The following is a 27,029-nucleotide window of genomic DNA, read 5'->3' on the forward strand; positions in this document are numbered from 1 at the left end:
ACTAAAACAGAAAACATAAGATAAGAAGACAAGATGTAAGTTATCTAATATGATTTTTTTAAGTAAACTCAATAGTCTCTATAGTATAATGATTATGAGTTAAACATTAAATATAACTAAAAGAGCAAAGAGTTTTGATTCCCTTTGTCTAACAATCAATTTTTAGTTATGTGTCTATGGATTCTAATCTTATTAATAATCATGACCATGCATAAAAATTTACACTAATCATATCTCCCGACTAATTAAAAATAGTTGTTAGTATGTGCACATGAGCACACACTAGAAAGACCTTTAAAAATAACATTATTCTAGATTCTGTTCTGAATTCCATTCGGAATTTATAATGTTTCTTATTAATAATTTGGATAAGTTTGGATGTCAATATATTAAGTTTAGTTGGCGTTTAACTATAGTATTATAATCTTAACAAATCATTTTTTATGAAAGATAAAGTATTATGATAGTGTTTTATATTGTTATTTTTAAAGTATTCTTTGTGGAATGCAACCCATATATACACACACATATCCACACACATTTACTTTACGTGTACATTAAATTAATATATGATATGTGTGTGTATCAATCGATTACTTTTTAGTTGGCAAGGACATTTAAATTTTGTTCACATTTGTATCATGTTACTCGAGACTGGATACATAATCGAAAACGATAACAATGTCACAAAATTGACTTTTTATAACCATTATGTTTGTGAATTTGTTGAAATTAAACCTTATTTCCAAATGTACACTTTTAAAATGTTCAGATTCAAATAAATATACATATTTAAATATTTATATATTTGATTTTCACGGAAAAAAATCTCATGTATATAATAGATATGGATTAGATTTAAGAGGATTAAAATAGTTTGTTTCAAGTGCAAAGTATACACAATAAATGAGAAATTTCTTCCCATTTTATTTTACATGCGTCACTATTTAGTTGAGAGTCTTACAGTTCAAATCTACATTGACTTTTAATTCTCTCTACAGCTGAAATCCTAATTATCTCTACAGCTGAAATCTACATTGGCTTTTAATTCTCTCTACAACTGAAATCTACATTGGCTTTTAATTCTATCTGCAACTGAAATCTACCTTGGTTTTTAATGCTCTCGGCTTTTCATCACAATCTATAGTATTTTCAAACTCACATCACTTTAGTAGAATCGTAATAAACTCGAAAACTAAGGGCAACTAGACTAAGCAAGCAGCTCCAGAAAGTGTATAAAAGCACCCTACCCCCTCAAGTTCTAATCCAACGAAAACACATTTTATACTTTAAGGTATTTGATATAACTCCAGCTAGTTCAGCTACTTAAATACCCGTGTACAATATTAAGCTAGTTGTGTTCCAGCTTGTTTAAGCGGCTGAGATTAAGTGATCATGATCATATATCATTACAAATTTACGATTTGATTATTGAATTCATAACTATTGATCATGTTTCCATGATTGATCATGTTTCCTTATAAGTATATATATATATATATATATATATATATATATCAATTGTATCGGCAAGAAGTTATGTTAGGTCTAGATACGATTGTAGAAGGGGGGGTTGAATACAATCGATACAAAATAATCGCGGAAGTGAATCTGAATGAATAAAATATGTTTGAAGTCGTTATATAATTAATATGGTTCAGTTTTAATGTCCACTAAAGTTCGTAGAATTAATTTGACACGGTATATTCTAGATTTAGTGATTAAAACAACCGGGTTATCAAAGCACAGAAAACCGTGGATATAACGATCAAGCAAGTTACAAACAACTTGAAAGCTTTACAAATGCTTTGATTTACAAAGTGATGAACACTTAGAAATGAAGAAACTAAGCCATATATATAGGCAAAGCTTTGTACTTGTAAGACAATGCAAAAACAAGACAATCTAGAAAGGAAAGACAATTTAAATGTCTTACAAAGCCATTTACATAGCAGAAAGACAATCCATAAGAAGGGCAAGACAATTAAACTTCGGTAGGACAATTGCAATTGTCTTGCGGAAACCATTCGGCCAGACAATCTTGGATTGTCTTGGCAGAATGCATTCGGCCAGACAATTTAAGATTGTCTTGCAAGCATCCAGTCGGTCAGACAATCTAATTGTCTTGGCAGATGTCATCTCCTTCGGTAAGACAAAGATATTGTCTTGGCAAAGAACACTCGGTCAGACAATCTAATTGTCTTGGCAGATGTCATCTCCTTCGGTAAGACAAAGATATTGTCTTGGCAAAGAACACTCGGTCAGACAATCACAGAAGATTGTCTTGGCAGTTGTCTCAGGAACCTAGTAAGACAATTTGTAACCATTGTCTTGTAAGCTTCATAACATTCGGTAGGACAATCTAAAGAGATTGTCTTGCTGATTCCTTTACTAATTAGTAAGACAAATCAGATTGTCGTGTTGCCATTGTGTAGGTGATTGAAATGTAATTTGACATATATTTAAAATAGAAAATTATCCACTTAATTAAGTTAATCATATAAATTCATAAATTAAATTAATTCGAGAGTGAATTAATTTAATAAATAAATTACATAATTAATATAATTATTTCTGAAGTGAAATAATAATCTATTAAATATTTAATCACCCATTCTTCAGTAGAAGTGCTTCCCGTCTTCTTTAAACATTAATAACTTCGTCTTGATCTGTCGAACGAACGAACCATCAAATCTGCTTGACTTCAAATATTTAATTTGAATAACTGATACACAGATGTACTGTCTGGTTCATCTGTATCTAGTTAAATCAAATATTCTTTATCAAATAAACATTAAGAATTTGATTTGTTTGTCGAGTCTTCGTCTTGTAAGTACTTCTTCATTAAATGGAATCTTTTGATAAAATAAAGTATAGAAACTTTATATCTTCTGAACTCCTGGACGTGCCACAAAAGATTATTTGTGTGCACTGAGGCTTGAACATATTAATGAACTTCTTTCAGTGGTGTGCAGCAGCATCCTGGAATTTATCTGACATATAATTCCCATAAATCATTTGACGTTCTTCGTGCGGATTCCGATGACTTGCTATTTACTGAGCTTTCTTATCTGAGTTGAGTTGTACCTCTTTAAATACAAATAGGCTGAACATATGCCTTTCAATCTCCCCCTATTTGTTTGTTAACATAACATGCAAATTTCCTAGAGGATAACTCAACTAACAGATAAGACAAAGATTTAAACAAAGGAATGTAAATAGCAAAAGTTTATGGCTTGCATTAAACATTAAACCATGTTCATAAATAGATTACAAAAGGATGTTCCTTGAACATATCTAACAAATATCCTAATCAATCTATTCACTCAGAACGAGTGACTTCTCCTTCTTCAGCATCTGAACAGTGAATAATTGGAGTAGAAGGCTCATTCTGATTAGGCTCTTCAGCTGCAGTGGATTCTCCACGCTTCTTTCTTTCACGAGCCAATGAAAGATGATATTGAACTTCTATGTCCACAGGGTCTTCGATGAAATCTGCTGGCTGAGATTGGTTGATATACTTCATCTTTCTGAAGTATTGTTGAATGTTCTTCCTTGTGCAGTAGTTCACAATCTCAGTATCAGCATCAGCTTTGGCCTTAGAAGCGAAGCCCTTGGTACGTAGAATTGTAGAAACAAGAACCATCTGACTAACATCATACTTAAGAAGATGTTGGTGGTCCAGGTAGAAGGTTCCAAACTTTCCCTCGTGAATGAACTTAATACAGTAGGGATTTCTGACAACTTGTGGACTGTTATGAATTGCACAATCCATAAGTCTGTCACGTAGGAGTTCATTCAGATTTGAGCTGCGTCTGATCTTGTTACGAATCACCCAGATTTCAGTTAGAGATAGAAACTTGAATAAATCAATTGAAACCCTGAATGTTCCGTTTCTCTGAGTAGAAATAATGATCTCCCATTCATTGAGAAGATTCTTGACACCAATAGTTATGTATTCTAACTCGAGAGCAAGAGCACGCATAAAAATATCCTCATTAGGGTTAGCCTCTCTCAGGTCATAAATGAAGGATTTGAACTTACCATCATTGAAAGGTTCCCTTTGAGGTCCAGAGAGGATTTGCCTAGCAATATCCCAGCTTTCACCAACTTTCCTGGAGATATCCTCTCTCTTTTCCTTGCATTTAGCATCCCATATCTTCTGTTTCTCCAGCTTGACCAACTCATCAGTTGTCCTCTTCTCATCCACCAGTTTCTGTAGTTCCTGAAGCTTTGCTTTGCTAGCTTCATGTTGAGCTTTAAACATTCTGACCTTTTCCATGTGCTCAGGGTCCACAGACTGATCTTCATTAAAAAGAAAGCCTTCCTCGAAACGACCTTCTTCCTCAGCTTCAAAATAAGCAGAATCAAATGCATCATCATCATCAACATCTTCAGGAATGTTGTCATAATCCTGATTAGTGAAGATGTTCTCAGATTCAGGCATTTTGCCTTTAGACTTGCCAGCTGCAGAAGAATCCTTTTCACTTGCTCCATCTCCACCCTTATCACTCCTATCAGTATCTCCACCCTTATCACTCCTATCAGCAGCATCAGCATTGCTGTGATCATCTTTGTCATCCTTATCCTTCTTATCTTTCTCCCCCTTAGTTGAGGGATCCTCTGGAGTAGATTGAGATGTTGACGGATTAATCTTTAAGTGTTGAACAACTTGAGCAAGAGTTTGCTCCAAGTTATCAAGCTTCGTCAGACAGAGCTCCTGATTCTTATCAAATTTGTCCATCCTAGAGTGAATGCCCTTTACATGATCATCCAATTCCTTTTTCAGAGAAGTAAAGGAAGGATCAACAACTTTCTCTTGCAGATTCACCAGCTCTCCACTTCTGAATCTGGCATTCTCAGCATTCAACCTTTCAACCTCAGCTTTCAGAGCAGCCATTTGTTCCTGTAGCAGATCTGTGTTGGTGTGTGCACTCACCTCACGAACACTCAAAGATTTTTCACTATCCTCTCGTGCATGTGTTTCGCTCGGTGTTTGCCTGATTTCACTCGTAGTTTTCACACCGTCACCAGAACCTGTATATACAACCATAGTTCCCTGAGATGGAACTGTAGGAAGTGAAGGAACAAATTGTCCTTTAGATGCCTGTGAAGGCTGATGTACTTGCAGGTTGCCAAGTAGATCCTGATCCAAAAAGAAAGAGTGATCAGAAAATTTTTCATATAACATGTTTTGAAATTCTGTGCTCTCTCTAAGTGAAGAATCAAAAGACACAGGTTCAGTGTTTACTAGCGTGAGTGCTAGTTGTGTGCTTGACTCTTTACATACCGCGGTCGGACGGCCAATTTCAATAAATGCATTATGTGGAGAGAATGAATCTAGAGACTGTATATTTACCGTTTCAGTGTCCAAATCCTTTTGGGAGGAAATGGATGCAGCTGCAGTTGTCTCTGGTTCTGCCACCCTTTGCTTCTTATGAGACAGAGCTGCGTGATCTCTTAAAATTGCACTCCCACTCCGTTTCCGGGCTACCTTTCTAACAACTGGGGCTGTAGTAGTGTTGTTTGAAGTGTTTGAGGAAGAATCAGTTGTTGAAATGGAAACGTCAGCTTGGAAATCAAATCCAATATTACAATCAAAATCTGCAATATCAATATTAAAGGTATCAGTGAGATTAGAAAGTACCTGAGCTACCTGTAAATCAGCCCTGAAGTCCTGTAGGCCTGGATTGATAGCAGAATCAGCAGGCAGTGGCTGAGAGGTCGATTGTGGTTGAGGAATGGTATGTGTATGTGTAGGTGAAGGTGTTGGTTCAGATTGAGAGGGAAGGATGGAGGCTTGTTGGTCTGGAAAGAAGTTGTAATGTGGAGGGGATTGGTGTTGAGATTGGTGAGGAGGATTGTATGATGATTGGTGAGGTGATTGATGTGGTGAATTGTAAGGAGGGTTGTAGGGAGAGTAATGTGAGGATTGGCTGGATGACTGATAGTCTTGCAGAAGTTGAAGTGGTTGAGGGTTTTGTGGAGGTGATTGTTGTTGCAGTTGTTCTTGTTGAGCTTGTTGTTAAGCTTGATATTGTTGCTGTTGTAGAGGTTCAGGATCTTGAATAGGTTGGAATGGAGCCCTGAATTGCTCTAGCATGAAAGGAGTCACCACCAGTGGCACATTGTCATGCTTTTTCTTATTTACCAGCTTGGTCTAGATCTTGGCACAAGTCCTCTGAATAGGAACAACAGGAGAAACGATGTACATGTTTCTATCAGCATCATTCTTTTTATCATTCATAAATAACATCAGAAACCGGGGATAGAAGCATTCAACTTTCTCATTCTGATGAATTGATCTTTGTGTAACAAACCCCATCTTTCTGATAATCTCCCTCAGCAATATCTTCCCAAAGTTGATTCGTCGGTTATAAGCTATGCTGAATCCAAAGATTTGCAGCATCGAAGATATGTTTCCAAAATTCTTTCTATTAGTGGGAGCAAACACCTTTGCAAGGGTGTCAAAGAACACATCCCATTCAGCCTTGAGATTTCCCTTTGACATCTTAGGGAGAAAAATCTGAGCTTGATAATGAATATCCTGAAAGAATTGTCTCAGTTCATCTTCTGAGGGATCTGGCTCAAAATTGTCCCTTGGAAATCCTAAGATCCGGTTCACATCATCGACAGTGATTACAATCCGTTTCCTGTTAGGGAGATCCCCTATAATCTTGTAATTCTCCAGGGTCGTGGAATTGACAGCATGTGAGTAGAAGTCAAAAAGAGGTTGCAGCTTAATTGGAATATCTGATGTCAGTGCCGTACTGACTAGACTATGTCTCGAAAGAAATCTGACCCAAGTCCGGAATCTATCAGAGCAATCATCAGGGTTAAGGCTGGCACAGTAGTTAGTCTCAGCAATCACAAACACTCCGGCCATTTTTAATAATTAAAAATCGAATTAAGCGAGAATTTTGCAAATAAAATGTGAATTCTCAAATGTCTCGCAAATTTTAACTAATAATTAAATCTTGATTAATTAATTAATAATTCGAAATATTAGAATAATATCGAATTAAAAGTTAATTAATTTAAATGGCTCCAATCAATTATAAGCTAGCCAAACGCGTCCTTAAGTCCAATTAATCTTCAAATATCAACAGCCAAACACAGCCTTAGTTCCAAAACCCTAAATCGAATAAGAACCCTAATTCAACCACTGTTGATCTCGTTCTTTGTTAAAATCAACTGATTACAGATGATTAAACTAAAAACTTGATCAAACCCTGCAGCAAACCACGAAGTATGATCGAAATAGCTCAAGAACACACAAACCCAGTCGATAAAAATCGCGACAAACGGGCAGAGCTTTGACTTGTAATCGAACAAATCGAAGGTAAGCAAGCTTAAGCTTGAAAACGAACACAACAAGTTTGAGAAACTTTAAAACAAAGATCGAGTGTGTGTAATGTTCTTGTTATGCAGTGGTGAAGAAGATGAAGGCAACGGGCAAGACAAACGAGATTGTCTTGCTCGAATTGTCTTGAGACATATATATACATACAGCAAGACAAAGAGCAGAGTGGTCTCGGTAAGACAATTCAAAATTGTCTTGCCGAGACCGAGTAATGCAGACAAACGGTGTGTCAGTAAGACAATTAAATTGTCTTACTAATACATCAAATGACATAAGGCAGACTCAGTAAGACAATGGGATTGTCATGCCTAGTTGTTTGAAAAGCAGGCAAAAACCAGTTCAGCAAGACAATTTAATTGTCTTGCCGAGCCAACTTGTAGACTGTTAGGTCCTATATTTTCACTATATAGAATGATATAGTGATCACAATCTGTAACACAGTAAGACAATATGAGTTATTGGAATGAATAAACTCTTATATTCACAAAGCTTTGATGGTTACAAAAACTCTCTCAGTGATTTGTATTGTATCACTAAGAGCTGCTAGGGTTCTTAACAATATACTCGATAACTCAACTCCTATAGAGTAACCCTAATCTGTGTTTATATAGACACAGTTACAAAATCAATCTCTGATTTGATATCCTATAAATCAGCTAATAAATCTATCAATCAAAGATTGCTCCAGTTTTCTGTTTAGTTTCCATAGTCAGCAAATCACTCCTCAGCTTCTATCCTTCCTTGAAGTATATCCGCTTCTGAGCCCTTTCCACGTGTAAACTCTGTCGAGTCTTGACTATGTAAACTCTGATCAGACTTTATTAAACTCTGTCAGACTTTGCTAAACTCTGTCAGACTTTGCTAAACTCTGATCAGCTTCCAGTTTATTCCTTAGCTGCATAGACACCATTTGCTGTCTTTAGATACTCTCTGAGGAGTTCTTTTTCAGCATCATCAAGCACTGTAATCATTTGTCTCTTGATCTCTCTCAACTCTGGATCTGAAACTCCAGTTTGATAAATTGCAGCTCTGAGATCATAGATCTTGTTCTTCTTCAAGTCTCTATCCAGCCTAATATTGTAAGCTTTATCAGACTCTTCATTAAATGCAAGAGTTCTGATTCCACCTATTGTTTCAATCTTTGCTGAATTTTTCTTCATCTCCACCAGCTGTCCTTTATGATTAAAATATTTGGGAATGAAAGGTCCAGCATTTTTATTTCCTGTAATCCCCATCTTTCTTCTGATTTGATCTTTCAGCAGGTTGGAGATGTGTTGTCCTGACTTGTTCTTTACTTGAAATATGTATGATACATATCTCAATTCTTCCCAGTGTTTAGCATATAGATCTGCTTCAAGCACTCTAAACACTGTTCCATCAGACATGAAGTATATAAGGATATTATCTCCTCTGTCATCCTTTACCAACTGGACTGAATCAAGTTTATCCATTTTGTCTTGCAATACTCCAGTCTTGGGAGCACAGAGAGATGAGGGGTCATCTGGTCTTGATCCTATACTCTGATCAAATTTTTCATATTTGGATCCCAGCCCTCCTTTATCTCTTCCTGCCTTTTGATGAGAAAATGGTTTAATTGAGCCTTTTTCAAAACTTATTTCAGTCATCAAAGTAGGTTTTGCAAATCCAGCCAGTGGTGTAGTTGTTGGTTTGAACACAGCTTGAGCTTTGTCAGAGACTGTGTCTTTCTTTGCTTCTTTATTGACTTGAGCTGTGTCAGAGGTCAATCTTTCTTTTTGAGGTTCTGCAACATGAGCTCTGTCAGAGATTGCAGCTTCTGTTTTCTTTTCCTTCACAACTTGATCCTTGTCAGAGGTTGTAGATTTCTTCTTTTCCCAGCCTTTCTCCAGATGTTCATCTACTTTGCTTTTACCCTTGGAGGTGTATTCATCTTCAGAGTATACCTTCTTGATTGGCAAACTCTGATCAGCAACAGTAGCTTCTTTGATCAGTATTCCCTTTTCTTTTGGCTTGGTAGTTGACTTTGCAGGCTTTTGGATTTTTCCTGACTTTATTGCTTCAGCATGTTCTTTCTTTAGTTCTTCTTCTTCTGCAGCAATCAACTCCAAATCCAAATTTGCTTCTGGATTTTCTTGTTCAAAAATCAATCTAGCAAGCTCTTCATCAGTCATGGGTTTGTCTGATCCAGTCACTGGTCTTTGGTTAGATCCAGATGTGATGTTGTGAGTTGGACCAGACTTTGTGCTTTGCTTAGATTGTTTCTGACTGTCAGAGTTTGAAACTCTTCCACCAGTCCCTGCTTGAAATCTTTTGTGCTTTGTAAAATCATCAGCATCATCATCATCATCCTTTTTCTTCCTTTTCAGAGATTGAGTAGTAGACTTGCATTTGACTTGAGCTACTCTCTCCCCCTTTTTGACATCATCCTCATCAGGAATCAGAATGGATGTGATCAGAGAAAGTGAAGTTTGGATAGCTTCAAGCTGTTTGGACATCTTTTCTTGATTGGATTCAATCAAGGTCATCCTTTGGTGAAGAGATTCATTTGTAGTGACCAGCTTCTGTACACTTTCTTTCATAGGATTGATGGTCCTTTTCTTTTCCAGGTCATTTGTCTCCTTGACCTTTGCCACCTCTGTTCTTAGACTATCAATGGATTTAGATGTCTGGTCATGAGCAGGATGAAATGTCTTCAGATATAGAATTGTGCCCTTGAGGCTTGACATAACATCAGAGTTTGTAATTTTCTTCTCTGCCATAGCTAAGAACTCTTCAGCTTTAGGTTTTTCCAAGGAGTGCTGGTGACTCAACCAGAGTTTATCCCAGACTTCATTTGGTGGATCAATCTGAAGATCCCTTGGGAGTGGCTCAGAGGCTGAATTCAGAGTTTGTAGCCTTGCATTGAACTGGCTAGTAGACTCCCATTTCTGTTGTGTCAAAGGGACTTCAGCATTGTCATCTTTGTCAGTATCTGAACTGGTATCATCCTCAGTATCAGAGTTTGCTTTTTCATCTTCAGGAACAGGATCAGCAACTTTCTTCATTTTATCCTGAGGAGATTTGTCTTGTGCTTCAGACTGTGACTTGATGGGTTCTTCACCAGTCTGAGCCAGAGATTGTAAAGCTTCCACAGCTACTTTGTCACTTTCCTCAACTGCATCAGACTTGTAGTTCTCTGGAGCTGTATCATGAACAATGGCATCCTTAGGAATTTTCATTGGAGATTGAGGAATTGGACCATGATCAGATAATGGATTTCGACAATCAGACTGAGTTGCTCCAGCTTCAGCAGTAACTGGTTCATCACACCTGATCTCTTCATCTACTGCAGATGCTGTAGGAGATGTTGTAGGAGATAATGGTGTGGCATCAGTGATAGGAACAGCTTGAAGAGGTTCCACCATCAGAGCTTGAGAAGGATTAACATGAATTGGGCTTGATGGTGTTTGCTCTTCTTGGATAGTGAAATCAGTAATTTCAGATTCTGGAATCTTGGCTCTCTTTGGCTTATGTGCCCTTCTTTTGAATCTAGCTGGTTTTTGTTGAGGACTAGACTGAGCAGGTTCATTGGTTGTTGTAGGTGTAGGTTCAGAGTTTACATCTTGTGCAGGTTCAAGATCATCAAAGTCATATGCTGCAACAAGCCTTCTTCTTTTCTTCTGCTTTGGTGTAGAAGCAGCTTCAGAGTTTACTGGGACATCAGAGTTTGGGGCTTCAGAGTTTGTTGGTTTATCAGACTTTGTCTGTAGAACTTGTGTATCAACAGAGGTTCTTGTTTTTGTTGTAGAGGGTTGGTCATCAGACTTTGTTGATTTGGATGGTTTTGTAGTTGATGATCTGGGTTTTCTGGTGACTGTGGGAGAAGTAGGATGTTGTGGTTGAGGTTGTTGAGGCTGTGGTTGTGGTTCCTGAGGAAGATTCAGCCTTGCCCTGAATGGAGCTGGGATTTGCAGAGGCCTGAGAACTGGTCTCTTCTCATCTTTAGATATGAGATCCTTAAAAGCCCTTTTATGAAGTTTAAAAGGCTTGATCTCATCTGCAGCATCAAAATCCACTTCTCCAACAGTGGCATTAAACAACAATTGACAAAATCTTGAGAAATAAATGACGTTTCTGTTCTCAAGCATTCTTTCACCAATATTTCTAAGAACTAATCTACCAAAATCAAAAGCAGTAGAATAGATCAGAGAATACCCGATTTGGAGCATGTCCATTGGAATAGCATCCCAGTTGGTAGATTTCTTCTGGAAAGCTCTAGTAATGCAATCAAAGAAAAAGCTCCACTCCTTATTGAGCCATGGACGCTTCAACTGACCCAGTTTATCCAGAGATTCGTAGTACCCCAAATCAAGCATCATTGTTCTGAGATTTGCATCTCCATTTGTAATGTATGCAGGATGTTCTGGCAAGGTGAGTGCCTGACGAACTGTTGCTGGAGTAACTGCATACTCCTCCCCGTCATAGGAAAACACAATTGATGGTGATCCATCTGCACCACCATTGTCATATGTACCCGTCCTCCAAAAGCTGATGATTTGGCTTCCTGAAAGTCTTGCAGGAGCGGTGAGAGCTGTACCGATGACACTCTGTGCCAAGAATCGCTGAAAGGGATGATAATCTCTTGGGGCTTCAGCAGTGTCAAGAATGGCTGCATAATTATTTGGAACAAATTCAACACCTGCCAAGATAAAAGCTGTAGTGGCCATTAGAACAGAGATTGTGTTTGAGAAAATGTGCGTGAGAAGATTTGAATATTAGAGAGAAGAGAGCAAGAGTGTGTTGAGAGAGTATGTGTAAGTGAAGAAGTGAATAAGTGTATAAGTGAATGATAAGAAATAAAATCTGAAGTGAAAGACTCTTCAGATTTTGTTTCACTGAACACGCATGAGCTGTTTGTTCACTTGGACACCTGTCACAATACAACTGGTAGATGAATGTTAGTGGGATAGAGAAACGAGAGTAATCATCATGAGTGCAGTAAAACATGCGCAGTAATAAATGCTGATTACACGTTCTCCTATTAAAATGTTGTGCATGTAAACCCACTAATAATACATCCGTTTGAAACATATTCTCTTCACATTTTCTGAATATTTGAAATAAAAATCAAGATCAAATCTCTCGAATTTTAAACTCTGAGATTTAAGTCAAAGAAAATAAATTTCTGCAAACCTCAGAATAAAGACATAATTTTCAGAATATTCATCAATAAATCAGAGTTTGTTCTAAAATCCATAGCTCAATAATGTGCCTGTGAAATGTGTGTGTGGTCATGTTAAATCAGAGAATATAAAATTTCACAATTTCGTAATTATAAGGTAGACAAAAATAATTTATGCAAACTCTCAAAATTTAGACTGAGACATACTCTGATGATTCAGATAAAATAATATAACCCCCCTTTTTTTTTTTTTTTTTTTTTTTTTTTTTTTTTTTTTTTTCTCGAGGACGCTTCTCAGTGTAAGTGAGGCACGACCTTTAAATATACTATTGCATTAGTATTTCTCCAGTAATCAGAGATTGTGACTGGTCACCATAGATTATAAAATCTTAGCAATTACTTAATACCAGCAAATGTTTGGTTCTTCCCAGTCACTGTCATATTGACATCTAAGATCTCAAAGGAGTACCATGCTTATTTTTCAGGGGTTTTGTTCCAGGTAACAAAAACATCAGAGTTTATAATCACTGTCTAGTATATGAGAGAAAATTTAAACTAATCAGTCTCACTTATAATTAAGATATGTGAAGTAGTAGAGTCTCAATGATATCAACATGCATAGTGAACTATTGTAGCACAAAATTGAGATCAGGATTGAGGAACTTAGCTGAGATTCATGATTACTCATTCAGAACATGCTTCATGGTATCTTCATAGGTGATTTGTCTCAGAGAAGATAAAAATGAGATCATTTATCAAGATTCAGAGTTTTATAAGCATCAGAGAATATTATCAGAGAATGTTGTCAGAGTAAAGCAAACAGAGTATATCATCAGAGAATGTCATCAGATTTTATCAATCAGAGTTTATCAAGGCAGATGTGTGAGTAATGCATATGGTAGATTTGACAATTTAAATTTTAAAGATCTAACCAATATGTTTACTCAGTTCCTGATATCATTCCTAGCTCATTCACCAGCCTAGTAAAAGTTGCTTCACTTAATGGCTTGGTGAAAATGTCTGCTAGCTGCTGTTCAGTAGGAACAAAGTGAAGTTCAATGGTTCCTTCCTCCACATGCTCCCTTATAAAATGATATCTTATACTGATGTGCTTTGTCAGAGAATGTTGAACTGGATTTCCTGTCATAGCAATAGCACTTTGGTTATCACAATAAATAGGAATTTTAGAGAAGGATAACCCATAGTCCAACAGTTGATTCTTCATCCAAAGAATTTGAGCACAACAGCTGCCTGCAGCAATATACTCTGATTCTGCTGTTGATGTTGAGATGGACTTCTGCTTCTTACTGTACCAAGAAACTAGTCTTCCACCCAGAAATTGACAACTCCCACTTGTGCTTTTCCTGTCAATTTTGCAACCTGCAAAATCTGCATCAGAGTATCCAATTAGACTAAAATCTGATTCTCTAGGATACCATAATCCCAATGAAGTTGTTCCCTTGAGATATCTGAATATCCTCTTTACTGCAATCAGATGAGGTTCTCTTGGATCTGCCTGAAATCTTGCACATAGACATGTGGCATACATAATGTCTGGTCTACTTGCAGTCAGATAAAGCAATGATCCAATCATTCCTCTATAGTTTGTGATATCCACTGATGCACCAGTATCTTTTTCTAGTTTTGTTGCTGTTGCCATAGGAGTAGTTGCAGCAGAACTGTCTTGCATACCAAATTTCTTCAAAAGATTTCTGGTATACTTGGCTTGATTTATAAAAATCCCATCTTCAGTCTGTTCAACTTGTAAACCCAGAAAATAACTGAGTTCCCCCATCATGCTCATTTGGTACCTAGACTGCATAAGCTTGGCAAATCTTTGACAGAGTTTAGCATTAGTGGAGCCAAAAATAATGTCATCAACATAGATTTGAACTAAAAGCAGATCATTACCATGATTCAAATAAAACAAAGTTTTATCTATGGTACCTCTAGTAAATCCACTTTCAAGAAGAAATTGAGCTAGAGTTTCATACCATGCCCTTGGAGCCTGCTTTAGTCCATAAAGTGCTTTGTCTAACCTGTAGACATAGTCTGGATGTTTTGGATCCACAAAACCTGGAGGTTGTTCAACATATACCTCTTCATCCAGTTTCCCATTTAGAAAAGCACTTTTGACATCCATCTGAAATACTTTGAATTTCTTGTGTGCAGCATAGGCCAGAAAGATTCTAATTGCCTCCAATCTTGCAACTGGAGCAAATGTCTCATCATAGTCAATACCTTCCTGTTGTGAATACCCTTTTGCCACAAGCCTTGCTTTATTTCTTGTAATGACACCTTCACTGTCAGTTTTGTTTCTGAACACCCATTTTGCACCAACTATTGATCTGTCTTTAGGTCTTGGTACTAGGGTCCAGACTTTATTTCTCTCAAATTCATTTAACTCTTCTTGCATTGCTTGAATCCAATCAGGATCTTGAAGAGCTTCCTCCACCTTTTTGGGTTCTGTTTGTGACAGAAAGCAATGATGTAAACACTCATTGGCTGTAGCTGTCCTTGTTTGTACACCTGCTTCTGGATTTCCAATAATCAAATCAGGTGTATGAGATTTTGTCCACTTCCTTGCATGTGGAAGTTGACCATTTTCATCATTGGATCCTCCCCCTTGATCCATGCTCTCCTGATTCTGCTGATTATTCTCTGTAGCTCCCCCTACAATTGTGCTATCAGAGTTTGAATCAGTATTCTCTGATGAGGTTGAGTTAGCATTCTCTGATGAGTCTTGAGTAGAGTCTGAAGCATTCTGATGCTCCCCCTCAGCAAGGGCTTCATCATCATGAACTTGTGAATTTTCACCAGAGTTTGCTGTGTTTTGTTCACAGTCAGAGTTTGACTGTTCATCAGAGTTTGTTGAATCAGAGAATATTTCTTCATTTTCAAAATGCAGTTCTTCATGATCATCCATATCTGTTAGACCCATTATTCTTTTGTCATCAAATGACACATGTATGGATTCCATGATCACCTTGGTTCTCAGATTATAGACTCTGAAGGCCTTTGTTATGATAGGATAACCTACAAAAATGCCTTCATCAGCTTTTAAATCAAATTTGGTAAGCTGTTCTGGATGAGTCTTCAATACAAAGCATTTGCACCCAAATATGTGAAAGTACTTCAGATTTGGCTTCTTTTTCTTCACCATCTCATATGGGGTTTTGCCATGCTTATTAATCAAGGTTGCATTTTGAGTGAAACAAGCTGTTTGAACAGCTTCTGCCCAGAAATATGTAGGCAATTTAGCCTCATCAAGCATAGTTCTGGCAGCTTCTATAAGAGTTCTGTTTTTCCTTTCAACTACACCATTTTGCTGTGGTGTACCAGGTGCAGAGAACTGTTGCACTACACCTCTTTCTTTGCAGAACTCTTCCATTGTTGAATTTCTAAACTCAGTTCCATTATCACTTCTAATGATCTTCACTTTGTCTTCAGATCCATGATCCAGTTGTGTCACATGATCCATCAGATGCAAGGCTGTTTCATCTTTAGAGTGAAGAAAATATACCCATGTGTATCTAGTATACTCATCAACAATGACAAGAGCATATTTCTTCCTTGCAATGGATGGTACATTTACTGGTCCAAATAGATCAACATGTAGAAGATGATATGGTTTATTAATTGAGAATTCAGTCTTACTCTTGAAAGATGTCTTTCTCTGCTTGGCCTTTTGACATGAATCACACAATCCATCAGATGTTAGTAGTGATTCAGGGAGTCCTCTCACAAGTTTTTTCTTTATAAGCTCATTTATTGAGTTGAAATTCAGATGTGAGAGCTTCTTGTGCCACTTCCAACTTTCTTCTGCAGATATTCTTGTAGATAAGCAAATTGCTTTTCCTTCAGAGTTTGTAGGCAGGTGAATTTCATAAATGTTTCCATGTCTGTGTGCAATCACTGCCACCTTGCCTGTAGACTTACTTACTATCTCACTGTGTTCTTCATAGAAATCAACATGATACCCTTTGTCACAGATCTGACTGACAGAGAGTAAATTGTGCTTTAGCCCTTGAACAAGAGCTACATTTGATATGATGACATTTCCAAGATTGATGTTGCCATATCCCAGAGTCCTTCCTATGTTGCCATCTCCATAAGAAACACTTGGGCCAGCCTTCTCCACAAACTCTGACAGCAGGGTCTTATTTCCAGTCATGTGTCCTGAACATCCACTGTCCAAGACTAGGATATTCTTCCTGTTGCCCTGCAATCACAAAGACCACTAGTTGTTAGTTTTAAGGACCCAGACTTGCTTGGATCCCTTGGCCTTATTAAGTTTGTTAGCTTTTGCAGCGGTATTATTATCAGAGTTTGAGCTAACAGACTTTGCAACAGAGTTTGTACTAGAAACAGAGTTTGTACTTGCAGAGTTTTTATTAACCTTTAAAGAAGGTTTCAATTGATAATAATCATAATACAGACTATGATATTCTTTGCAAGTATAAATAGAATGCCATAAGCTACCACAATGAAAACATGGATCTTGTGGTTTATATCTAATACTACTTTTTCTAACTCCAGACTTTGTAGGTAAAGAGTTAATGTCCTTGTTCTTCCTGCAAAAATTAGCAAGATGATTAGTATTACCACAGTTATGGCATGTCTTCCTAGGTGCATTTGGAACAGGCATGTAGTTGTTACTCTTGTCTATGCCAATTTTACCATTTCTATTTTTCCTAGGCTCCTTGTTTCTGTCATCAGACTTTACCTCTTTAAGCTTATGTTTAAGCTGTTTCTGAGTCATCAGTCCTATGTTAACCTGTTTGGGCTTTTCAGATTTTAAATTGTTGTTAATCTCTGATTTTGGTCTACATTGTTTAGTCTTAGAGGATTCAACAACAAATTTAACAGGTTTAACCTTAGGTTTTTGAGTTTTAACAAACTCTGTTTTTGATGACTCAGCTTCTGAGTTATCAGTGTAACCTAGTCCCTTCTTCCAGTTTCCACTACCTAAGATATCCTGAGTAGTTTTGCCTGAATTAGTCCATGTTTTAATAATTTCCCTTTCCTTAGCAAGTTCTGATTGAAGAGATGCATACCTCTTTAATAATTCATCTTTGACAATGACAGCATCATCTCTTTCTTTCTGAACTTCCAACATCTGAACTAATTCTTTTTCTAGATAATCATTCCTTTTCTTTACACTTAGAGTTTCAGATTTTAATCTTTCATTTTCTAAAGTCTGATCTCTAAAGCTGGTATGCAAAGTTTTAAGAAACAATCTTAACTCAGTTATATCTTCAGTATCAAAGGCAAGAGTAGAATGAGGTACCTTAGCAGGAGATTCAGAGTTGTTGTCAGTGTTTGCCATCAGAGCATAATTGACTTCTTCTTCTGAATCAGATGTATCTGTCCAGTTTCCTTTCTTGGTGATAAAGGCTTTTTCTTTTTCCTTCTTGGCTTTCTTGCATTCAGATGCAAAGTGTCCCTTTTCACCACAGTTGAAACAGGTATACTTGTCAGCTTTTCCAGCTTTTCCTTCTTTGCCCTCATTCTTCTTAAAGTTCTTCTTGTCATAAACTCTGTCAGAGTTTCTGTCTTTCCTTGAAAAACTTTTGCCTTTGTTGAACTTTTTGTAGGCCAACTTCTTGAAGCTTTTCACCATCAATGCTGCTAACTGCATCATCTCATCATCACTTTCTTCAGAGTCTGAGGGAACATCAGAGTTTGAGTCATCAGAGTTTGATGACTCAATGTCAGACTTTGTGACATGAGCTTTTCCTTTGCTCTTAGCAGCTTCCTCTTGAACTTTCAGAGCAACAGACTTTGATTTTCCTCCATGACGTTTGCTCCTTTGCTCCATTTCAAGTTCATGAGTCTTCAGTCTTCCATAAACATCATCAAGAGACATTTCTCCAAGATCAAGATTGTCTCTTATTGTGGTGACTTTCAAATCCCATTTTTCAGGAAGAGCCAGAAGGAATTTGAGATTTGAGTCTTCAAGATCATATTCCTTGTCCACCAGAGATAAGTCATTCAACAGTTTGACAAATCTGTCATACAGATCTGTCAGAGACTCACCAGATTTTGAGTCAAAGTGCTCATACTCCTGTGTAAGGATTGTTTTTCTGTTTTTCTTAATGGCCTGAGTTCCTTGACATCTGGTTTCCAGAGCATCCCAGATTTGTTTAGCAGTTTTGCACCCAATTACCCTATTAGACATTGCATTGTCAAGAGCACTGTGCAAAAGGTGTTTCACCTTTGAGTCTTTACTAATTGACAGGATGTCCTCAGGGGTATAATCTTTCTTTTCTTTTGGAACCATCTTCTGAGGTTCATCAGCAAGCCCAACAGAGAGCTTGGTGGGCATATGTGGTCCATCAAAGATCCTGTCAAGATATTCTGGATCAACAGAGTCTAAGAATATTATCATTCTCTCTTTCCAGACTGGATATTCAGATGCCTTAAGGATTGGAACTCTAAAGGATGAAGCTTGTGATTTTTCAGACATGATTGTGTTTAAGATCTCACTGTAGTAATCTTAACAGAGCTGGCTCTGATACCACTTGTTAGGTCCTATATTTTCACTATATAGAATGATATAGTGATCACAATCTGTAACACAGTAAGACAATATGAGTTATTGGAATGAATAAACTCTTATATTCACAAAGCTTTGATGGTTACAAAAACTCTCTCAGTGATTTGTATTGTATCACTAAGAGCTGCTAGGGTTCTTAACAATATACTCGATAACTCAACTCCTATAGAGTAACCCTAATCTGTGTTTATATAGACACAGTTACAAAATCAATCTCTGATTTGATATCCTATAAATCAGCTAATAAATCTATCAATCAAAGATTGCTCCAGTTTTCTGTTTAGTTTCCATAGTCAGCAAATCACTCCTCAGCTTCTATCCTTCCTTGAAGTATATCCGCTTCTGAGCCCTTTCCACGTGTAAACTCTGTCGAGTCTTGACTATGTAAACTCTGATCAGACTTTATTAAACTCTGTCAGACTTTGCTAAACTCTGTCAGACTTTGCTAAACTCTGATCAGCTTCCAGTTTAAACTCTGATGATTCCTGTTCTAAAACAAACCTTAAGAACATCAGTAATCATCAATTATATCTAACATAGACAATGCAATTGTCTAGCAGAAAAACAAATAAAAATAATATGATTTTTGATTAATTTAAAAGATAAAACTTTTTGCAATTAAAATCAAAAATCTATAATAAAAACAATACTATATGTTACACAAATATTTTGTAAATTTCAACTTTAATTAAATATAAATACTTATGACTTTAACTTTAATTCAATAAGATGAATTAACTTAAAATCAAATATTTATGCTTAATTAATTTTGAACAATACAAAATAATTACAAATAATTATCTAAATGCTTAGAGAATATTACAGGGGAGTGTATGAGCACTTAGAAAATTACAGAAAAATTTATAAACATGCATAATTACTCAGAATATTATCAGACAATATACAAAATATCATATAAAATCTAATAATAAAGATATAATTACACAGAAAATTCACACAAAATATATAAAAACATATAATGCATATGAAAAATATATACAAGAGAACTATGTCATATTTAACATCCCTAACTCACAAACCAGCTTAGAGAAAGTGGATTCATCTAGTGGTTTAGTGAAGATGTCAGCAATTTGCTCAGTCGTGGGTACAAAATGTAACACCACTGTACCATTCATGACATGTTCTCAAATGAAATGATACCTGATATCAATGTGCTTGGTTCTTGAATGTTGAACCGGATTGTTGGAAATGGCTATGGCACTTGTATTATCACAAAATATTGGAATTTTGTTTACTACAACACCATAATCATTCAGTTGATTCTTGATCCACAAGATCTGAGCACAGCAGCTACCAGCAGCTATATACTCAGCTTCAGCGGTAGAAGTAGACACGGAGTGCTGCTTCTTGCTATACCAGGAAACCAACCGACGTCCTAGAAATTGACAGCTTCCAGACGTACTCTTCCTATCAATCCTGCATCCTGCATAATCAGAGTCTGTATAGCCAGTTAAGTCAAAACCAGTATTCTTAGGGTACCATATACCTAATCCAGGTGTACCCTTAAGATATCTAAAGATTCTTTTGACGGCTATAAGATGTGATTCTTTAGGATCAGCTTGGAACCTAGCACACAAACATGTTGCAAACATGATATCTGGTCTACTTGCAGTGAGATAAAGTAAAGAGCCAATCATACCTCGATAGCTTGTGATATCAACTTTCTTACCAGATTTATCCTGGTCAAGCTTTGTGGCAGTGGCCATGGGTGTCTTTGCCGGTGAAGAGTCTTCCAGATTGAACTTTCGAAGAAGATCTCTGACATACTTGGATTGGCAAATGAATATTCCATCTTCCTTTTGGCTTACTTGAAGACCAAGGAAGTAGGACAGCTCACCCATCATACTCATCTCATAGTTACTCTGCATCAACTTAGCAAATCTCTTGCACAAGTTATCGTTAGTAGAACCAAATATAATATCATCAACATATATTTGTACAAATATCATATCCTTATCATGCAATTTGTAAAAGAGAGTTTTGTCTATGACACCTCTAGTAAAATTGTTTTCAATTAAAAATTCAGAGAGAGTGTCATACCATGTCCTTGGTGACTGCTGGAGTCCATAGACAGCTTTGAATAGGAAGTATACAAAATCAGCAAACTCTGGATTTTCAAAGCCAGGGGGCTATTCCAGATATACTTCTTCTTCTAGCTTTCCATTCAGAAATGCACTTTTCACATATATTTGATAAACCTTGAAGTTGGAGTGTGCAGCAAATGCAAGAAATATTATGATGGCTTCAAGACGAGCAACTGGAGCATAGGTTTCATCATAATCAATTCCTTCTTCTTGTGAATAACCTTCTGCAACCAGTCTGGCTTTGTTTCTCACAACAATGCCATCACCATCTAACTTGTTACGGAAGACCCATCTAGCTCCAATGGTAGATTTTCCTTTTGGTCTTGGAACCAGGGCCCAGACTTCTTGTCTCTCAAATTGATTGAGTTCTTCTTGCATGGCAAAAACCCAATCAGGATCAGCAAGTGCTTCATCTATTTTCTTTGGTTCTAATTGTGATAGAAAACCAGAGAATAGACATTCATTTGTCGTAGCACTTCTAGTCCTTACACCAACATCAGGATCACCAATAATCAGATCAAAGGGATGATCTCTGCTCCAAATCCTTTCCCTTGGAAGTTGTGTCCTTGATGATTCAGCAGTATTATCATTAGGCTGATGTGTATGACTAGTTGATCCACCAGCTCCCCCTGAGTTGTTGCCAGGTTGACTTGATGATCCACCACTGGCACTAGTGGAATCTCCAGTGTTCCCACCATTTCCTCCACCATTGCCTGGATCATTACCATCATTGTTGTCATTTCCTGTTGCAACCTCAGGTGGTATATCATCATCTGAATCAGAATCTGGATAGTTGTCAAACTTCAGAGATTCAGATGGATCAGCAGATTGTAAACTAGGGAGTTTAGTGTCATCAAATGTAACATTGACACTAACTTTCATTGACAGAGTATCAATTACAAAAACTCTATAAGCACTTATTGTATAACCAACAAAAATTGCTTCAGATGCCTTTGGCTCAAACTTGTTCAAGTTCTCTTCACCATCCTTGAGAACAAAACACTTGGCTCCAAAAACATGAAGATGTTTGACATATGGTTTCTTGTCTTTATACAAATGAAATGGAGTTTTCATATGATCCTTGTTGATCAAAGTTCTATTCTGGGTATAGCAGGCAGTAGACACAGCTTCAGCCCAAAAGTACAGAGGAAGCTTTGCTTCAGCAATCATAGTCCTTGCAGCTTCGATCAGTGTACGATTCTTTCTTTCGACGACTCCATTCTGCTGAGGAGTCCTTGGTGCTGAATACTGCCTTCTAATTCCCTTCTCAGAGTAAAAGTTGATTAGAGTTTGATTCTTAAATTCCGTGCCATTATCTGACCTTACAGCTTTCACTGGCACACCCTTTTCTAATTCAACTGACTTTATATGATCAATCACTGTCATCGGGGTTTCATCCTTAGAAGCTAGGAAGTAAACCTAGGTAAATTTCGAGAAGTCATCCACAATGACTAGGGCATATCTTCCTCCATCAATTGATGCAACATTCACAGGACCAAACAAATCCATATGCAGTAAGTGAAGTGGATTTGTAATGGTATTGATGGTCTTGCCTTTGTGAGATGCTCTCTTCGCTTTTCCTTTCTGACAAGCTTCACAAAGATCATCAGATGAGAATTCCAGGGAAGGCAAACCTCTCACTAGATCTCTCTTGACTAGAGAGTTCATGGTTTTGAAGTTGAGCTGTGAGAGTTTCTTATGCCATAACCAACTATCTTCAGCAGACGCTTTGGCGTAGAAACAGTGAACTTCGTTTCCAGGTCCTGAAGACAAATCAGCTACGAATATATTGCCTTTCCTTATGCCACATAGTGAAGGACGTTTATCCTTGATATGTTTAATGATACATATCTCTTTTTCAAAATGAACATAATATCCCTTGTCACAAAACTGACTAACACTCAGGAGATTATGTTGAAGTCCTTCCACTATAGCAATTTCTTCTATGATGATCTTTCCAATTTTGTACTTGCCATATCCCACAGTACGACCTTTGCTATTATCAGCAAAGCTCACTGTTGGGCCAGCTCCTTCTCTTATGTCTTTCAGCAGGGATCTATTGCCAGTCATGTGCATTGACGCTCCACTGCCAAGCACCCAAGTAACACGAACAATTCCACTGGCACCCTGCAAAAGACAACTTGATTAAACATTCTTTGGGACCCACACTTGATTGGGTCCAGCAAACTTAAAGAACTGATTTCTATCAGGTGTAACAACAGAGCCTCTTGGACTGATACTTGGTTCAGACTTGACTGAAATTACTTCCTTAACAACAGCCTTATAAACCTTAGTTTTAGGCTTTGGAACATAAGTCTCCTTCCTAACACGAGTAGGACTAGCAGTCTTTGATCTAGCATGCTTGTTGTTTGTGTGTTGTCTAGGTGATGTGTTTTCATTTTTAGCATGCAAATTTTTAAAATAAGCAGACATCAAATTGAGAGCACAAGTCATACAATTATCAACACTACAAGATTTATGACATGCATCAAAAGCAGGAACAACAGGAGTATCAGTCATAGTAGTAGGAACATCAATAGATTCTACTCTAACCTTGTTATCAGATTTAAAGTTTTCAGTAGAATGACATCTATTGTTCTTGTTTTTACTATTCACAAAATTATTAGGCTTGTTGAATTTAGTTCTTTCAGAGTTGACACCTAAACCAGCTTTAGGAAACCTAACATTGCCTTTCACTTTGATAGGTTTCAGTGATGTCAGGATCTCATCTCTCTTCTCATTACTCTCTTTCAATTTAAGGTCTTCCTGTTTAAGTTCATTTCTAATGACAACAGGAGTCTCTAAAAGAGGTTCAGCTTCTGAGGTTTTAAGCAAAGGTTTAGGGGAATCTTTCAAAACAAAAGGAATCCCTCTCTCTTCAGAACTCTTCTTAAAAGGAGTAATGTTACTGGCCTTACCTACAGATTTGTTATAGTCAAAACCTATTCCAACAGTTCTCTTGATCTCTTGTTTATCATTAAGTTCTTTGACTATCATGGAGGCATCCTTAAAGGCTTTACATTTCACTTTCTCTTCGTCTAGCTGAAGTCTTAAAGCAATCTCACCTTTCTCTAGAACTTTGACTTTAGCACATTGTAATCCTAAATCCATAGTCAATTGTTCTATTTTAGGTTCTAATACTTTCATCTCATTCATCTTATAAGCATGAATTTCTAAGACTAATGTATCAATTTTAAGATTGGCAGCTTTCATCTTTTTAATAGCATCATCTCTTTCAAGTCCTAATTGCATAAAAAGTTTAGGGCATGTAGGATCTACCTGAAAGCTTCCAGCAGGAGGAGGTGAAGATGATCCAGCATTAGCCATGAGAGCAACATTCCCAATCTGCTCTTCTTCATCACTATCTGTATCATCCCAGCTTTTCCCTTCTGCTAGATATGATTTGCTCTTGAAGCTTTGACCTCCAGAAGTACCCTGATGCTTTCTAACCAATGCATCATACTTCTGCTTCAGCTCATCGTACGAATCTTTTCTCTTTCCTTGAACCTTGGGCTGTTTGCATTCAGTTGCAAAGTGTCCAGGTTCACCACAGTTGAAGCATTTGAATTTGCTTCTATCCACCATCCCAGTCTTGTATCCTCCTTTGCTTGTTGAAGATGAGTAACCTCCTTTTTGAAACCTATTGACAGTAGGTTTGTACTTGTAGGAGGGGTTCTTCCTGAATCTCATGTTTCCAAACTTCTTGGCAAACAGTGATAGAGATTGATCTTCTAACTGTTCAGGCTCTTCCATTGTATAGAACTCTTCGTCACCACTGGAAGAAGCAGTCTGACCCATCTCAGGTACAACAAATTCCTGAGTGGTCTTAGAAGGAACAACAACATCCTTCTTTTCTTCCGGTACAGGTGACTCAACAACTAGAGCTCTGAACTTGTTCCAGTTCATAAGTTTTCAAAACTCCGTAGAGTCTTTCCAGAGAAATCTCATTCAGATCTCTGCTTTCCCTGATGGCAGTGATTCTGTGTTCCAGATGTTCAGGAAGTGTTAAGAGAAACTTCATGTTAACCTCTTTCTTGTCATAGAATTTCCCATTCAGATTTAAATTATTTATCAAATTATTAAGTCTGATAAACACTTATGAAATCCCTTCTCCGGGATTGGAACCAAACTGTTCGTACTGAGCCATCAGTATCTCTTTCTTGTTTTCCCTAACTTCCTCTGAGCCTTCATTGATAATCTCTAATGTATCCCAGATTTGCTTGGCGTTCGTACAATTTACAACAGCATTGTACATCACTGGATTTAGATATTCAACCAAAATTAGTTGAAGAGCGTCATCTAAGTTCATCTGTTCACTCTCTTCATCTGTGTACTCAGAAAGTTCTTTCGGAATGACCTGATGAGGTATTAACACACCATCCTCTTCGTGTGCTAATATGACATTCATCGGAGTAGTAACACCTTTGTCCAAAATCCCAATGTATTTTCTGTTCGCTGTTCGGAGGAATAGGAACATGTGCCTTTTCCATAGGCCAAAGTGTTCCTGGCTGAACGTTGAGATTTTAATGCTACTGATCTTTTGCGTACTCATTTTTTTTAAGAATTTAAAGTGAATAGTGTTTGGAGAGATTTGGATTTTTGAAAGAAAAATATTTTAAATCAAAATTAATTTTTGGAATAAAATTAATTCGAATAAAAAATATTTGGACGTTACAGAGTGTGTATAGGATCTGATACGGAAAATGGTATCAACCGCTCTGATACCAATTGTTAGGTCCAGATACGATTGTAGAAGGGGGGGTTGAATACAATCGATACAAAATAATCGCGGAAGTGAATCTGAATGAATAAAACTTGTTAATCAGATTATAATTAATTAATATAACAATGTTTGAAGTCGTTATATAATTAATATGGTTCAGTTTTAATGTCCACTAAAGTTCGTAGAATAAATTCGACAGGGTATATTCTAGATATAGTGATTAAAACAACCGGGTTATCAAAGCACAGAAAACTGTGGATATAACGATCAAGCAAGTTACAAACAACTTGAAAGCTTTACAAATGCTTTGATTTACAAAGTGATGAACACTTAGAAATGAAGAAACTAAGCCATATATATAGCCAAAGCTTTGTACTTGTAAGACAATGCAAAGACAAGATAATCTAGAAAGGAAAGACAATTTAAATGTCTTACAAAGCCATTTACATAGCAGAAAGACAATCCATAAGAAGGGCAAGACAATTAAACTTCGGTAGGACAATTGCAATTGTCTTGCGGAAACCATTCGGCCAGACAATCTTGGATTGTCTTGGCAGAATGCATTCGGCCAGACAATTTAAGATTGTCTTGCAAGCATCCAGTCGGTCAGACAATCTAATTGTCTTGGCAGATGTCATCTCCTTCAAGAAGACAAAGATATTGTCTTGGCAAAGAACACTCGGTCAGACAATCTAATTGTCTTGGCAGATGTCATCTCCTTCGGTAAGACAAAGATATTGTCTTGGCAAAGAACACTCGGTCAGACAATCACAGAAGATTGTCTTGGCAGTTGTCTCAGGAACCTAGTAAGACAATTTGTAACCATTGTCTTGTAAGCTTCATAACATTCGGTAGGACAATCTAAAGAGATTGTCTTGCTGATTCCTTTACTAATTAGTAAGACAAATCAGATTGTCTTGTTGCCATTGTGTAGGTGATTGAAATGTAATTTGACATATATTTAAAATAGAAAATTATCCACTTAATTAAGTTAATCATATAAATTCATAAATTAAATTTAATTCGAGAGTGAATTAATTTAATAAATAAATTACATAATTAATATAATTATTTGTGAAGTGAAATAATAATCTATTAAATATTTAATCACCCATTCTTCAGTAGAACTGCTTCCCGTC

At 36.9% G+C, this 27,029-nt stretch overlaps 1 pseudogene; it reads left to right on the forward strand.

The window, feature by feature from the left end:
- The first annotated feature begins 11,728 nt into the window (after positions 1–11,728).
- Positions 11,729–27,029, forward strand: part of LOC108192703 (probable alpha,alpha-trehalose-phosphate synthase [UDP-forming] 9) — a 34,887-nt pseudogene continuing 19,586 nt past the window's right edge.

This window comes from Daucus carota, chromosome 9 (assembly GCF_001625215.2).
Source record: "Daucus carota subsp. sativus chromosome 9, DH1 v3.0, whole genome shotgun sequence".
NCBI lineage: Eukaryota > Viridiplantae > Streptophyta > Magnoliopsida > Apiales > Apiaceae > Daucus > Daucus carota.